General features: G+C 37.1%; 1 long non-coding RNA gene across 6 annotated transcripts in view; it reads left to right on the top strand.

Annotated features, from left to right (window-relative positions):
- LOC115939333 (uncharacterized) overlaps positions 1-14,401 on the top strand; it is a 558,748-nt gene that overhangs the window by 94,924 nt on the left and 449,423 nt on the right. For all 6 annotated transcript variants that reach the window (XR_014138275.1, XR_014138276.1, XR_014138273.1 and 3 more), the window contains 2 exons: positions 2,978-3,149; positions 8,147-8,269. This is a non-coding gene — a long non-coding RNA (uncharacterized LOC115939333). The remainder of the gene's footprint in view (positions 1-2,977; positions 3,150-8,146; positions 8,270-14,401) is intronic.

The raw sequence follows: 14,401 nt of genomic DNA, 5'->3' as shown, positions 1-14,401 counted from the left end.
GAGCCACCCAGGTGCCCCATCTTTTTATGAATTTAACAACTAGCCCCCTAATGCATCTGCCTTTATAAATTTGGATTTTTAAATAATGGGTTTTGGTTAAAGAGTAATTCAAGTTTTAGAAATGAAGTTATACTGGGCACCTGGGTGGCTCAGTCAGTTAAGTGTCTGCCTTCGGCTCAGGTCATGATCCCGGGGTCCTGGGATCGAGTCCCACATCGGGCTCCCTGCTCAGCAAGGAGCCTGCTTGTGCATTCTCTCTCTCTCTTAAATAAATAAATAAATAAATAAATAAATAAATAAATAAATAAATAAAAATAATAAAATCTTAAAAAAAAAGAAAGTCATATTGTAAATGTACTAAGCATTCTTTTTCAAATGTTACCTTATCTCAAATTCTTTTATGAATATGTTTTCTGTTTCATTATTTATAATTTGGTAAATTTTTACTTTTATAAGTCATTTTTAGTTTTTCTTAAGGTAGGGCACAGCTGGATTACTCTTTTTTATCCTACAGAGGCATAGTGTAGGGTAATTAGTTAATATCCCCACCATTCTGGAAAGAGGAATAAAACATGGAGCTGTGTATGCTGTCTACCTCTGTTCTCACCTTTTCTCCTCATGTGCAGGCTAATTTGTAGTGGTTGGAAAATTGGCAGGGATATGTTACTGGTTAATTGACTCCATCTCAAGGCTTGTCAGTGTTCTCTTCAAGACACATTTTATTTTATGAAAAGAAATAAAAATAATTCATGCAGAAGTAAAAGAAGACAAGGGCAATAGGGAACTCAAGAGTTGTAAAATTTATTACAAGTAAAATAACGGGCATAAGAACAAGAAAAAAATCCTGAATTCTGTAATTATTAAGTTTCTTCTAAAGCTGGGAGCACAGTAGTGAGAACAGAAACTTTCCATTCTTGTATCTCTTGTATGCTTTGTCTTCAAGCATAAGGAACTTCTCTTTCATTTCTGATCTGTTCTAGAAAACCTTTAAAATGTTCCCAGGCTCTGATGTTCAGCCTTAGCTCTCCCTGAACCCTTTCACCACCTTCTCTCCCTTTTTCTCTCTCTCTCTCTCCCTCTTTTTCTCTCTCTCTCTCTCACACACACACACACTTCTGATACACTTTCTTACTTGGGTGTGTACCACATTTCCACTGACTTCTCTAAGTGGTGTTCCCTTTCTCCATTGTGCAAATGAGGAAGCCATTGATAGCTAAGGCATTTTCTTATCTTCTGATTTTAAAAGAAGATGCTTGAAGATTCTGAACATATTGCAGCTGGGATGAGGATCTTTCATTTCTTTTTTGCTACCCTAGCTTGTGTGGCTTTAAAGGTGGTTTTGGAAGGAAATGGATGTTCCCTTGGGGAGGAAGGCACTCATTTAAGGGCAAAAGTCAAAGAGTTGACCCTCAATACTCTGGTTTCAGTCTCCTACTTTGCCTGGGAGGCATAGTTAAGACTGGGACATCTGGGTTCTGGGTCCTTATTTCTATAAACTGACCATCACCTATTCATATAATTCTCTAATGCCTAAAAATCTTGCATGCTTCCATCTGATGCTCCTTTCAGGGAACTATTTAGACCTTGCCTATGTTTGGGGACCCCTTAGAAATTCTTTACTATTATCTAAGAACAAAGACACCTGCTAGATTGATATTGCCTACTTCCTGTAGGTTATGGCATCCTCAGGGTACATTAGCTGATGGAAGTTCTTCTGGATAAATGCATCAGTCAGTAAGGCCACTGTCACTGAGGGGAAAAGATCCCTTCTTCCTCCCCTCAGAAAGACAGACTATAAAAGGTGAGAAATTTTTCAGTGGCATTGAGGCCTGGGGGATCTTCTGAGGCAGAAATCTTGGGGATCCCACTTAGTTTCTGGCTTACTGTGGGACTTATGGAAGTTGTTTCTCCCTTTCTGGATCTCCAGTCTAAAAATAAAATGATTTTGTCACTAGGGAAGCAACCTATACCTGTTGGTATTTTTCTGTTTTGATTGTTTTTTTTTTTTACAAACAGCTTTGAATTTACTGAGATATAATTCACATACCTAAAATTCATCTTCATTTGAAGTATACAGTTTAATGTCTTTTTAGTATGTTCATAGGGGATGCAACTATCGGCATGAACTAATTTTAGAACATTTTCATCCCCCCTAAAAGAAACCTTATATTCATTAGTATTAAGTCACCTTTTCCCTCCTGTCTTCTTTCCCCTAGCCGTAAGGAACCCCTAATTTGCTATCTGTCTCTATAAGTTTTTTATTCTGGACATTTCTCATAAAAGGATTTGTACAACATGTGGCCTTTTTTTTTTTTTAAGATTTTATTTATTTATTTGAGAGAGAATGAAATAGAGAGCATGAGAGGGGGGACGGTCAGAGGGAGAAGCAGACTCCCTGCTGAGCAGGGAGCCCGATGCGGGACTTGCTCCTGGGACTCCAGGATCATGACCTGAGCCGAAGGCAGTCGCTTAACCAACTGAGCCATCCAGGTGCCCCAGCCTGTGGCCTTTTTGACTGGCTTCTTCCACTTAGCATAGTTTTGAAGGGTCAAACATGTTGTAGTGTGTATCAGTACTCCATTCCTTTTTATGGCTGAGTAATATTCCATTATATGGATCTACTCCACATTATTTACCCATTCATCAGTTAATGGACATTTGGATTGTTTCTGCTTTTTGGCTGTTTGTACTGAGATGCGAATCCATTATCACATATACGATTTGCAAATATTTTCTCCCATTCTGTGGGTTGTCTTTTCACTTTCATGATGGTATCATTTACAGGTCAAAAGTTTTTAATTTTGATATAGTCAATTTATATACTTTTTCTTTTGTTACCTGTCTTTTGGTATCATATCTAAGAAACCATGACCTAACCCAAGGTCATGAAGAGTTACTCTATGGTTTCTTATGAGAGTTTTATAGTTTTGGCTTGTATATTTTGTCTATGATCCATTTGTTTGTCTTTTTGTTTCAGCGAATACCGAATACCCTTGAAAAAAAATGGTCAAATGGTCCATCTTGTAGTAGTTCCAGATAATGGAAAAGCTGACAAGAATTGAAATACATGCTGAATACTTACTGTTTCCAGCAGTTGTATTATGACTCCATGTTCCCATTGCGTTTCCTTCACTTATACTTCTGCTATGGTAAGTTTTAAGTTTAATTAAGTTTAATTTTGTTCGCTCACATGGCTAGCCAGTTTAAGAAAGTTTCCATATTGACGTCTGAAACTGACAGCTGATGGGTGTTGAAATAAAACATGCCTTGTTGCTATTATTATATTTCTCTATGATTTTTTTTCTTTTGCTCTTTACTTTATTTACCACCCAAACCCTAATCTGTTATCTTTCTCTAAAATTGTTTTCAACTTCTCCTTTTCACATGATTATAAAAATGTGACTTTTTCCATTCTCTTTAGTTTCTCATTTTTATTATTATATTCTAGAAGATTTTTTTTCAAAGCCTTCATTCTCTGATAAGATTTTTTTAAAAAGATAATAATGTTGTTCCATATCATTATTCTACAGTATTCACAGCATTTAATATATTATGGACATTTAATACACATTAAACAGCAAAAGATTTATGCTTGACCTTTCATATGACTATCAACTGGATTATTTCCTAATTAGGCATTGACCTGACCTCACTGGTGCTTCCATATTTAGACACGGACACCTCCCCCTCCATATGTAAAGCTCTAGTGATAATCTAAATGAAGGACTAAGAGAGTTAAGTACTGGAGACAGTAATGGTCAGGCCTCCCAATATTAGCCGCATATTGCAATATGTTCACTTCCATATTTCTTTCCAGAAGTTGTCACATATGTTATTAAGAGAGCCCTTGGCTTGTCCCCTTCACCTCTAGGGAATCAGTTATCTCTCTGTCCATAGGAAAACTGTATTCCATATAGTAGTTGTCTTCCTGCTCCCCAGGAAATAATCTGCTGGAATTCAAAATACAATTATCACGTTGACTACTTTCCTATATCCTGGAGCTGACCATTATTAATGGCATCCAATTATTCATAGCAATCATGCACTGACCTTGCTAAACAGATCACAGCAGTGGGTATCTGACAGTCTGCTGGCTGGGCGTGATAAATAGGAGGAGACAATGTCATATCCTGGTCATCTTCAGCGAAAACAGCATGACACTTGCAGACTTACCAGAATGCTATAATAACTTCATTGCAAGATATAGCATTTCATTATTTTAAAAGCATATGTTTAGAATATACTGGCAGGAGCAGGAAAAAAGAAGTTGATTTAGGTAAGCTTGGTGTTTGGGAATCTCTTTGGTTTACCCTATATGGCTGAGCTTCTAATTAACTGCTTGACCTTTGGTAGGTCATTAGACTTTCTGAGCCTCAATGTCTTCAACTCTAAAATGAGGGCTTTTGCCTATTTTTAAGGGTGGTTGTGAAGATTCAATGATATAAAAACTATGGAACAATCAGGTAAGGAGAAGTTGCTCAATCATTGTCAGTTTCCTGTCCACAGAGTCAGTCTAAGCCCCAGCTCCAATGGAGGTAAAAGACATAGCATAAAAGCCTTTTTATTCTTCACCAAAGTGCAGGATAGGTTTTGACTCTCACATGAATGCTGCTTTTTCATTCTGCTTTTTCCACAAGCACACAAGTCAAAGGTTTTCCTTTATTGTGCAGTGGTATTAAAGTGTGATATTTTTTGCGGTGAAGGAGCCTAAGCATTAAAAACTGACATAAATTTCCAGGTGGTTGGCTTTTGACCCTTCCATTTCCTTGACTGTATGTTCCCTCTGAGTTGGCATCATATATAACAGTTCTGATTCAGCTGCGAAAGGAGCAAGTTGTTTACTTTTGGAAGTACATTAATTCTCTCATGCCACTAGGAGGGGGATTTTCACAAGGAACTAACTTTATGTGAGTTTTGAGCCAAGCAATTTGAAAGAGTTTGGAGGAATGCCCACAGTTTATAGTCCCTCGAGGGTCACTGGCATGTTCTCATTCAAAGTGACCAGAGAAGAGTTCCTTCCTTATGTCTTACTTCCTTGTCACCATGTGAGATGCCCCACTGTCATTCGCATCCCGATTAAAAAAAAAAAAGTAATTTATACTTCTATAAGATAGCTGGAGTGAAGTAAAGAAAATGTTCTCTTGAGAATTTCTCATACACACTGCTTATCAGTGATGGACACACGGTGTATTTGATTTGCCATGAATATCATGAAGCATTTAGCAAAATTTACTAAGAGAAACAGGAACTGAATTTTAGAGAAGGTGGCTAATTGTGTCAGATTAGCCCCGAAGACAATGGGGAGTTTCCTAGTGACCTGTGAAGTAGCCTCTTGTTCTTTTTTTTTTGCACTCCAGGTGGACCGGCTGGATGTGTAAGTAGGTGAAGGGAAACGGAGGGATTTTGTGGTGGCTTGGGACTCCGGTATATTCCACCTGCAAGTTGGGTGGTTCAGGAAGAGGCCCTGATGGCTGTGTAGACAGTAAAATTCCATGATGGTTAAGGGCATAGTCTTACGACCCAACAGACTTAGTTTAAATGCTAGCCTTTTCACTTTTATGATTATTCTTTTTTTTTTTTTTTAAGATTTTATTTATTTATTTGAGAGAGAGAATGAGATAGAGAGAGCATGAGAGGGGGGAGGGTCAGAGGGAGAAGCAGACTCCCTGCTGAGCAGGGAGCCCAATGTGGGACTCGATCCTGGGACTCCAGGATCATGACCTGAGCTGAAGGCAGTTGCTTAACCAACTGAGCCACCCAGGCACCCTAGAGTATTCTTATCTGAGAAATGGCAGTAACTGTCAAGGCTCTTGGAGAACTTAGATGAAATCACAAATGTGCCAATATCCTGATGCGAAGTGTAGTGAATTGAATAGTAGCCTCCAAAATATATGTCAGTGTCCTAATCCCTGGAACCTACAACTGTGACCTCATTTGCAAATAGGGTCTTTGCAGATGTGATTAAAGATCATGAAATGAGATCATCCTAGGTTAACCTGGTGTGTCCTAAATCCAATGGCAAGGGTCCTTATTAAGAGACAGAAGAGGAAAAGACACAGGCCAGGTGAGGACAGAAACAGAGGTTGAAGTGATGTAGCCACAAGTCAAGGATGCCAGTAGCTCCCAGAAGCCGGAAGAGACAAGGAATGAAACCTTCCCTAGAGACTCTAGAACGAGTGTGGCCCTACTGATGTCTTGATTTCAGACTTGTGGCCTCCAGAACTGTGGGAGGATACATTTCTCTTGTTTTAAGCCACTCATTTTGTGGTGATTTGTTACAACAGCTCCAAGAGGTGAAGGCCTGAGCATAGTGTCTGGTCCATGGTCATTGTTTTGTGAGTTGTGGCCTTAGTTTTCAGACAAATTAGATCTTTTTTTTGGTGGTGGGGGGTGTGTGTGTAGTGTGCTTTCAAAAAATCCATTTTAAACTTTTTTCTCCCTGGTTCTTTTAGCCTTAACTTATTTGCTTATTCAGTCAGCCATTCCTTCGGTGTTTGTTAAGCAGTTTCCATTTAGTGCTAAGTGTACTGGGTGTTTTTAAAAGAGCATTACATGATGGTGAACAGAATACATAAGATCCCAGCCTCACTGAGTTTGTTCTCCAGCTGGAGAGACAGACAAATGGAAAATAAATCCTCACCGCATTTAAGTGCTATGAAGAAATCTGGTTGAGTTTGGGGACAGAGAAGAACAGGAAGAAAAGCAGAGATGCTGGTTTTAGGCAAGCGACTGAGCCTGAAAAACTGTGGCAGAAGTTTTAGAAAGAAACAGGTATTTTTGTAGAGGACTTTCGTGTTAAGGCAGAGCGTTGACTTTGAGATTTGACTTTGCATTAGGCATGAGAAGCAGGAGACATTTGTAGTGGCTGAGTGGAATATTGCTGCTGTCTGTGGGGCAACACGGCAGTTTCCTAGATGTTTTAGGGCGGAGGTTGGCAAGCTTTTACTCTCATGGGCCAGACAGTATATAGAGCTTGTGGGCTGTATGGTTTCTGTTGCAACGTTTTGACTTTATGTTATAGCATTAAGCAGCCGCAGACAGTGTGTGAACAAGTGCGTCTGGCTATGTCCACACCTCATTTACTGGACACTGGAACTTGAATTTCATGTAATTTTCACACGTCTTGAACTCTTTCTCTCTTTTTTCTTTCTGTCAATAACCCTTCTTAGCTCGAGAGCCATACCAGAACAAACAGTGGGATGCATATGGCCTGTGGGTCATCGTTTGCCGACCCGTTTTACAGTGTAGCTTCTGTTCTTACAAGCAAAGGAGCCACGTTCTTTGCCTCGCGATTCTGCTCTAAGGAGCAGCCAGCAGGCAGGGGTGGAGACCTGTGGGAAAGAGCAGACCCCTTAGGCAAGCAGTGTGCTGTCTGTGCAGAATTCTCCATTCTTGGTGGCCTGATAAACGTGGGCCTGAGCTTGAATTAAAAATGATTTTTTCTTTTTTCTTTTTGCTTCACGAATCAACATTTAATGATAATATTTCTTCTTGATGTTTCGGCTATAAAAGTGCAAATTATGCATGAAATTGGTGTACATTATTCCATCATGAACTAATCTGATAGAAAAACACATTAGGTATTTATATCGAAAACAAGTCATTCATAACTATTAAAATGTTTTGAAAGGAAAACTATGTTCCTGAAAATGTGAATGACTGGAAATTGAGGCCATTCAGTTATGACCAGGGAGATGGAGCACTGTGTTCTTACCATCTTTCTGGCATTGCCCAGTTGCCTTTATGGCCATAGATTTTAAAATGATAAAAGACACTTAAAAAAATTTTTTTTTATTCTATGGCATCATTTCCCAAATGATAGTGCCTTTCTATGTAATACTGTATTTACAACCTCCACCACACTTTGGGCTCTGGAAATAGGCTGATAAACAGGTGGCTATGAATTGGAATTTGTCAGATGTTTTGTGGATTCAGGTATCTTACTCTTCAGACCTTGTGGGTGCTCCACAAATTAAGTCTAAGTTTTGGTTTCTCAATTTTTAAACATCTGCCTCCACCTTCCTTTAAAACCTCATGTTTTAGCCATGCTGATTCTATGTAGTACCCACAAAAATACATCCTATTGTCAATACGTTTTTGTATGTTTGACATAAAATGCCAATTTAAATTGAGCTATCCTTTACAGATCTTGGATATTTTAGAGCTTAAGGAGGCCTCAGAGGTGACCTAACCCAGCTTCTTCATTTGACACCTGAAGGAAACGACGGGGAAGTGACTTCAGAATTCATTGGTTTTACCATTAACTCTAGTGCGTTTCTATTTTACTCTGTAATGAGCTTGGCTGTCCTCTGAACACTCAGAAATGTTTGCTCAGTGGTTTGTAGATGAGGCAAAATCATTCCTGGCCTCTCCTGTATCGTCTCTGTTTTCCTAATAAATATATCTGGGGAGATCAGGAAATCACAAGTGATTTGTCTTAGTAACTTTCTTTTTGTATAGCCCATGGCTTTGGACCTTGACGCTAGGAACCGCTCCATGTAATATTGTTACCTTTATTAAGAGTTTAAGTTAAGGGTGTGCACGCTCACCTCAGGAAGTGGAAGCAAAATTATTCTAAAGGGACCTGCTCTGTAAAAGAGGCAGTGTGAGAGCTCTCTGGATGTTAAGGTAGATCAGCAAGTGGCTGATCAGGTGGCTGAAACTCGTGATGGGGTGGAGGTGCATGGGTACAGGAAGCAAGCAGTTAATATCAAGGCATCTGGTCGGTGAGGGACAACTGAAACCCTCCACACAGTGGTCAATATTGTCTCTAAGCAAGCAGCAAATAGAGATCTAGACCAACTGCAGAGTTAGTATTACCCTGGATTTGGCGGCAGGATTCAACTCTTGGGAGGCGCTCTCTCAAGAGATACCTATGTCCTCAATCAGGGGGTCTAGAAGAGTAGTAATGAGAGTTTTCCAGAACTAGGGAAGGGGACCTGAGAGAGGAGCCCAGAAAGTCAGGGATAAAGGAGAGGGAAAGCAGTTAAACAATTTAAGCACATATTTCCCCTGTCTGTTTGGGCTCAAGGACTGAGTCCTCAGTGAAGTCAGCCTTCCAGAGAAGCAGAGATAACAAAGGCAGGGTGGAGGGCAATGACCCAGTCCACCTGTGTCACTCCAGTGTAGACCATATTCAACAGTTGTGCTTGATCCCTGTCTGCCTTCACCTTGTCTGTTGGGCCTGACAATGCTCACTTGCTCTCCAGAGATTTTCAATTTGAACACTTCTGTGAAAACAAATTCCTCATAAAATCTGGACACAATCACCGTTCTTTTAATGGCTCTTGTTGCACAGGAAAAATAGACAATATCATTCCATTTCATAAATACCTATTACTTATATGAAAGAGCTATGATAATTGATATGGCCTTATATATATTTAAAGTCACATTTATTGGGTTATCAGACTGTTAGTGATTTTTATTTTGGGTGTAGTTCTTGTTTCTGTATTTCATGACATCTGATTTTTAGCAGTATTGGTATTTATAAATAGTTGAATCATAAAAAAGATGGATAAAATTTAGTGTCCCTTTAAATCTCATGGAAGAACCCAGTCTCTGTGGTAGAAATGTCCGGTCCTTTCTTGAGCCATCTTTGCTCCTAGTAGGTGAGCCTCTCTACCTGATTTCTGTGTTTTACCTGGTCTTAGTTCTGCTTCTGGGCACATTGTGTATTTCAGAGGATTTTGAGTCAGTTTCAAGCTCAACTTGCTGCTCTTTCCCCTGTTAACCAGGTTACCCATATATGGATGTAGGTAAAGCTTCACATACATAACCACTAGCATATACTTACCAGCTCAATAATTATATTTGTTTTCCAGGGTTGGAACTCAGTAATTCCAATCTTTAGTGTCCTGGCTAATCTGTTCTGTTTGGGTTTTGCTTGCCAAAATTTGTTGCTTTGGGTGGGTTTTTGACTCCCACTCTTGTGTGACTCCTGTGTCTGGGTCTGGTTTCCCATCTGCCATCCTGGGCTCCATCCCTGAATATCTAGACCCTACTCTCTATTTTTAACCTCCAGTTCCATGCACATCATGGGCATGGAGCTTGATCTGTGCAATTTATTTTCTTGACCGGCTTTTTACTTTTTTGCATTCTTTAGTGACTGCTAAACCTCTCTCTTGTTCTGGTACATCCTTTGGGCTCTGATTCAGCCTTTCATTCATTGCTCCCAGATTATTCCCCAGCCTTCTGTACCAGTGTCTTGATTGCTTACCCCTCCAGCTTTTTTCTGGTTCCCTGGGCTCCTTAATCACATATCAGTACTTTGATCATGTACCTCTGACTTTGGTCCTGGATATCTAAGACTCTCCTCATTCTTACCAATCTCAAACTGACTAGATGTCAACACTAGATTAAAACCAAAACCAAGCGAGCCAAAGCAAACCAAGCCAAAGCAAGCCAAACCAAGTCATACATACTTTAAGAAAACATAAGTAGCACCATTCTACCTCTGGATTAGTGAAAAAAATCAGGCCTTATGCCTACTTAGCCATATTAGGTATTTATGTCATAGCCTGACCAGGTTTTTGATAGATTATCTACCTTAAACAAAAATACTTTTTGTAGAGCTCTATGTAGAACATGAAAAACAACCTTGAGTTATAGTCATAAATCCTATTTGAATTAGAAAGGAATTCAGCCTATCAGCACTCTTCTCTTCTTTGAGATGGCTGATATAATTTCTTTAAAAGATTTCAATTATTTGAAAGAATATTCTAGGACTTTCTATTATTTATTGTTTTTGGTGTCATATGAACAAAATGCCTGCAACTGGTTTTCAGAGCATTTGAGTTTTGATCATTTATCTTTTGATTTATTGATTAAAAACATTTTCCTCATGAAGAGACTTCCTTTTGTACATTGTGGGATACCACTTGGTTTGTAAAATAACCTAGAAGAGAATACTAATTTTTAAAATCCAATTTATAACCTCATTTTTTAGCTATATTTTGTCATCAAGTAGTATGAGGTAGGCTTCCTTAAGCCTACTAAAAGAGACTTCTTTCAAAAATATTTTCTTTAAAAAGCAAAAAAAAAAATTCAACGTGAGTTTTATTTATTGAATCCTTTAAAATTATTACAACACGATTTATGATTCAGCATATAGTCTATCTTGATGAATATAGCCTGTGTACTTAAAAAGAATGCATTTTCTTCTGTTGTTGGAATATTCAGTTTTATAGTTATGCAATCTTCATACATCCTTACTGATTTTCTGTCCATTTGTTCTATCAATTACTGAGAAAAAAATTTTGGAATATTCAACTACGTTGTGGATTTATTTATTTCACTTTAAATTGTCAGTTTTTGCTTCATTTAAATTCTATATTTAGGTGCATACTCATTTAGCGTTATTATGACTCCTTGATGAATTGATATTTTTATCATTATGACTTCTTAATCTTTATTCCTGGTAATATTTTTTATTTTAAATTTTACTTTAATATTAATACAACCATTCCAATGATAGACTGAATATTTGTGTCTGTAAAATTCGTATGTTGAAACATAATCTCCAGAGTGATGGTATTTGGAGCTGGAGCCTTTGGGAGGTGATTAGATGATGACGGCTCCACCCTTATAAAAGATTATAAGATTAGTACCTTTACAAGAGACCCCAGAGAGCTTCCTTGCCCCTTTGCCATTGAGAACACAATGAGAAAGCAGATTTCTATAAACCAGGAAGAAGGCCCTTACAGGTCTGGGATCTGCTGGTACCTTGATCTTTGGCTTCACAGTCTCCAGAATTGTGAGATAAATTTATATTGTTTATAAGTCACCCAGTCTATGGTCTCTGTGACAGCATTCTGAACAGAATAAGACATCAGCTTTATGTTTAATATTTGCATGAATTTTTTCCATGGATTTACTTTAAACCTATCAATCAATATCTTTATATTTGAAGGGTTTTTTGTAGATAATATATAGTTGGGTCTTACATTTCCATCTACTCTGACAATGTCTGCCTTTTAATTGGGATGTTTAGACTATTTATATTTTAGGAAAACATTGATTTAAGATTAGAGAATTGTAGTTACTTGTTTCTCAAATGTTTGATGGTATTTACTAGTGAGTTTCAGTTTTGTTGATTTTCTCTATTGTTTGTCCACTTTATATACGATTGATTTCTACATTTTTTCTCCCTTCTACTTACTTTGCATTTAATTTAATCTTATTTTTCTAGCTCTTATAGTGAATCTTAGTCCGTTGATTTTAAGTGTTTTTTCTTCTCTAATACAAACATCTAATGATATAAATTTTTTTATAGATTGCCTTAATTGCAACCCACAACATTTAATGTGTTTCCTTTACCATTCAAGTCAAAATAATTTTTGTTTTCTTCTGTGAGTTTTTTCTTTGACTCATGTTTTATTTAGAATTATATTTCTTTTGAAAATTTTAATTTATTTTTTAATTCCAGTATAATTAGCATACAGTGTTATATTGGTTTCAGGTGTATAATATAGTGATGATTTCACTTATGTGAAATTTCAGAAACAAAACAAATGAACAGAGAAAAAAAGAGAGAAAGAAAAATTAGACTCTGAAATAAAGAATTATATTTCCTCATTTTCAAATATTTGGGAATATTACAGGTGTCTTTTTATTATTGATTTTTAATATGATTCTATTTTAGGTAGAAAATGTATTCTGTATGTTTTCAGTCCTTCAAAATTAAGGCTTGTTTTCTGGTCCAATACATGGACTATCTTGTGAATGTGCCATGTGTTCTTCAAAAGAATGTGAATTCTGCAGTTGATTTTTGTAGTGTTCTATAAGTCTCAGTTAATTGATTTCAGTTAATTGTCTTACATTTTTGCTAGTGTGTTTCAAATCTTTAATATTACTTGAATCTTTTGTCATTATATGTCCTGCCTCATCTTTACTACTATTCCTTTTCTTGAAGCATTTTTTGTCTGATTTTAAATTAATTAGTCCAGCTTTCTTATGTGCATTGTTTGTATGGCATCTACTTTACCATCATTTTATTTCCAACTTTTGTGTGTATTTATATTAAAATACATCTCTTGAAAGCATGTATTTGGTCTTGATTTTTTTCTAGTCTGACAGTCTTTGCCTCTTAATTAGAATAGTTAGTCCATTTACATATAATGTTATTATTGATATGGTTAGGCTTAAGACTACCATCTTACTTTTGGTTTTCTATTCCTTCCCCTTATTCTCTTTTTTTTTTCTCCTTTTTTTTTTGATAAATTGAATATTTTTTTAGTATTCGATTTTATCTTTATACCTCCTTATCTTATTATTTTAGGTTTGCTCCTAGAGATTGATATATGCATCTTTAATTTATCACAGTATAGCTTAAATTAATATTATACTGTACTATGGACTGAATATTTGTGTCCCCCCAAATTTCATGGGTTGAAGCCCTAATCTCCCATGTGATAGTAGTTGAAGATGAAACTTTTGAGAGGCAATTAGGTCATTGTCTCTCAAAATAGATGGAGCCCTCAGATGAGATTAGTGTCCTTGCAATAAGAGACATGAGATAGATGATTTCTCTTCACCATATGGGGATACAGCAAGAAGTTGTCATCTGCAAACCAGGAAGAGGGCTCTCACCAGAAACTGAATTGGCCAGCACCTGGATCTTGTACTTCCCAGTCTCCAGAACTGGGAGAAGTAACTGTTTAAGCCACACAGTGTATGGTATTTATTATAGCAGCCTGAACTGACTAAGACATACCCCTTCATGATAATGTAAGAAACTTACACGGCTATGCTTCTCTTTACTCCCCTCCTATTATTTCTCCTATTGTTGCAATATCTTTTACTTCTATGCATGTTTAAATCTCACAATCCAATCCTATTACTTTTGCCTTAAACAGTCTTTTAAACAAATTAAAAAATAAGGAAGTTTTTTTGTTTTTGCTTTTTTTTGTATTTGACTACATATTTACAATTTTTAGCGTTCTTCATTTCTTCTGATACATCAGGGTCTGCACACTTTTTCTGTAAAGGGTCAGAGTGTAAATATTTAAGTGTTTGTAGACAATACAGTCTGTATCACAGCTATTCAAATCTGCTATTATAGAGGGAAAGCAGCCATAAATAATTTGTAAATTAATGATTATGGCTCTGTTTTAATAAACTTTATGAATACTAACATTGAATAACTTTCAAAATATTGTTCTTTTGATTTTTTTTCTCACCATTTAAATATGTGAAATCATCTTAGTTCACAAACCATCTATAAACAGGTAGCTGGCTTGATTTGGCTTGCAGTCTGTAATTTGCCAACCCCTGCTATAGATCCATGTTGACATCTGGTATCATTATGCCTCAGCCTGATGGCCATCCTGTAACGTTTCTTCTAGTGCAGATCTACTAATGACAGATTTTGTTTTTGTTCGTCTAAATATCTACTTATTGC

This window comes from Leptonychotes weddellii, chromosome 10, assembly GCF_054177405.1.
Source record: "Leptonychotes weddellii isolate Sample4059 chromosome 10, ASM5417740v2, whole genome shotgun sequence".
NCBI classification, from domain to species: Eukaryota; Metazoa; Chordata; class Mammalia; order Carnivora; family Phocidae; genus Leptonychotes; species Leptonychotes weddellii.
Note: the sequence above shows the minus strand (reverse complement) of the source record. Positions and strands in the feature narration are given on the sequence as shown.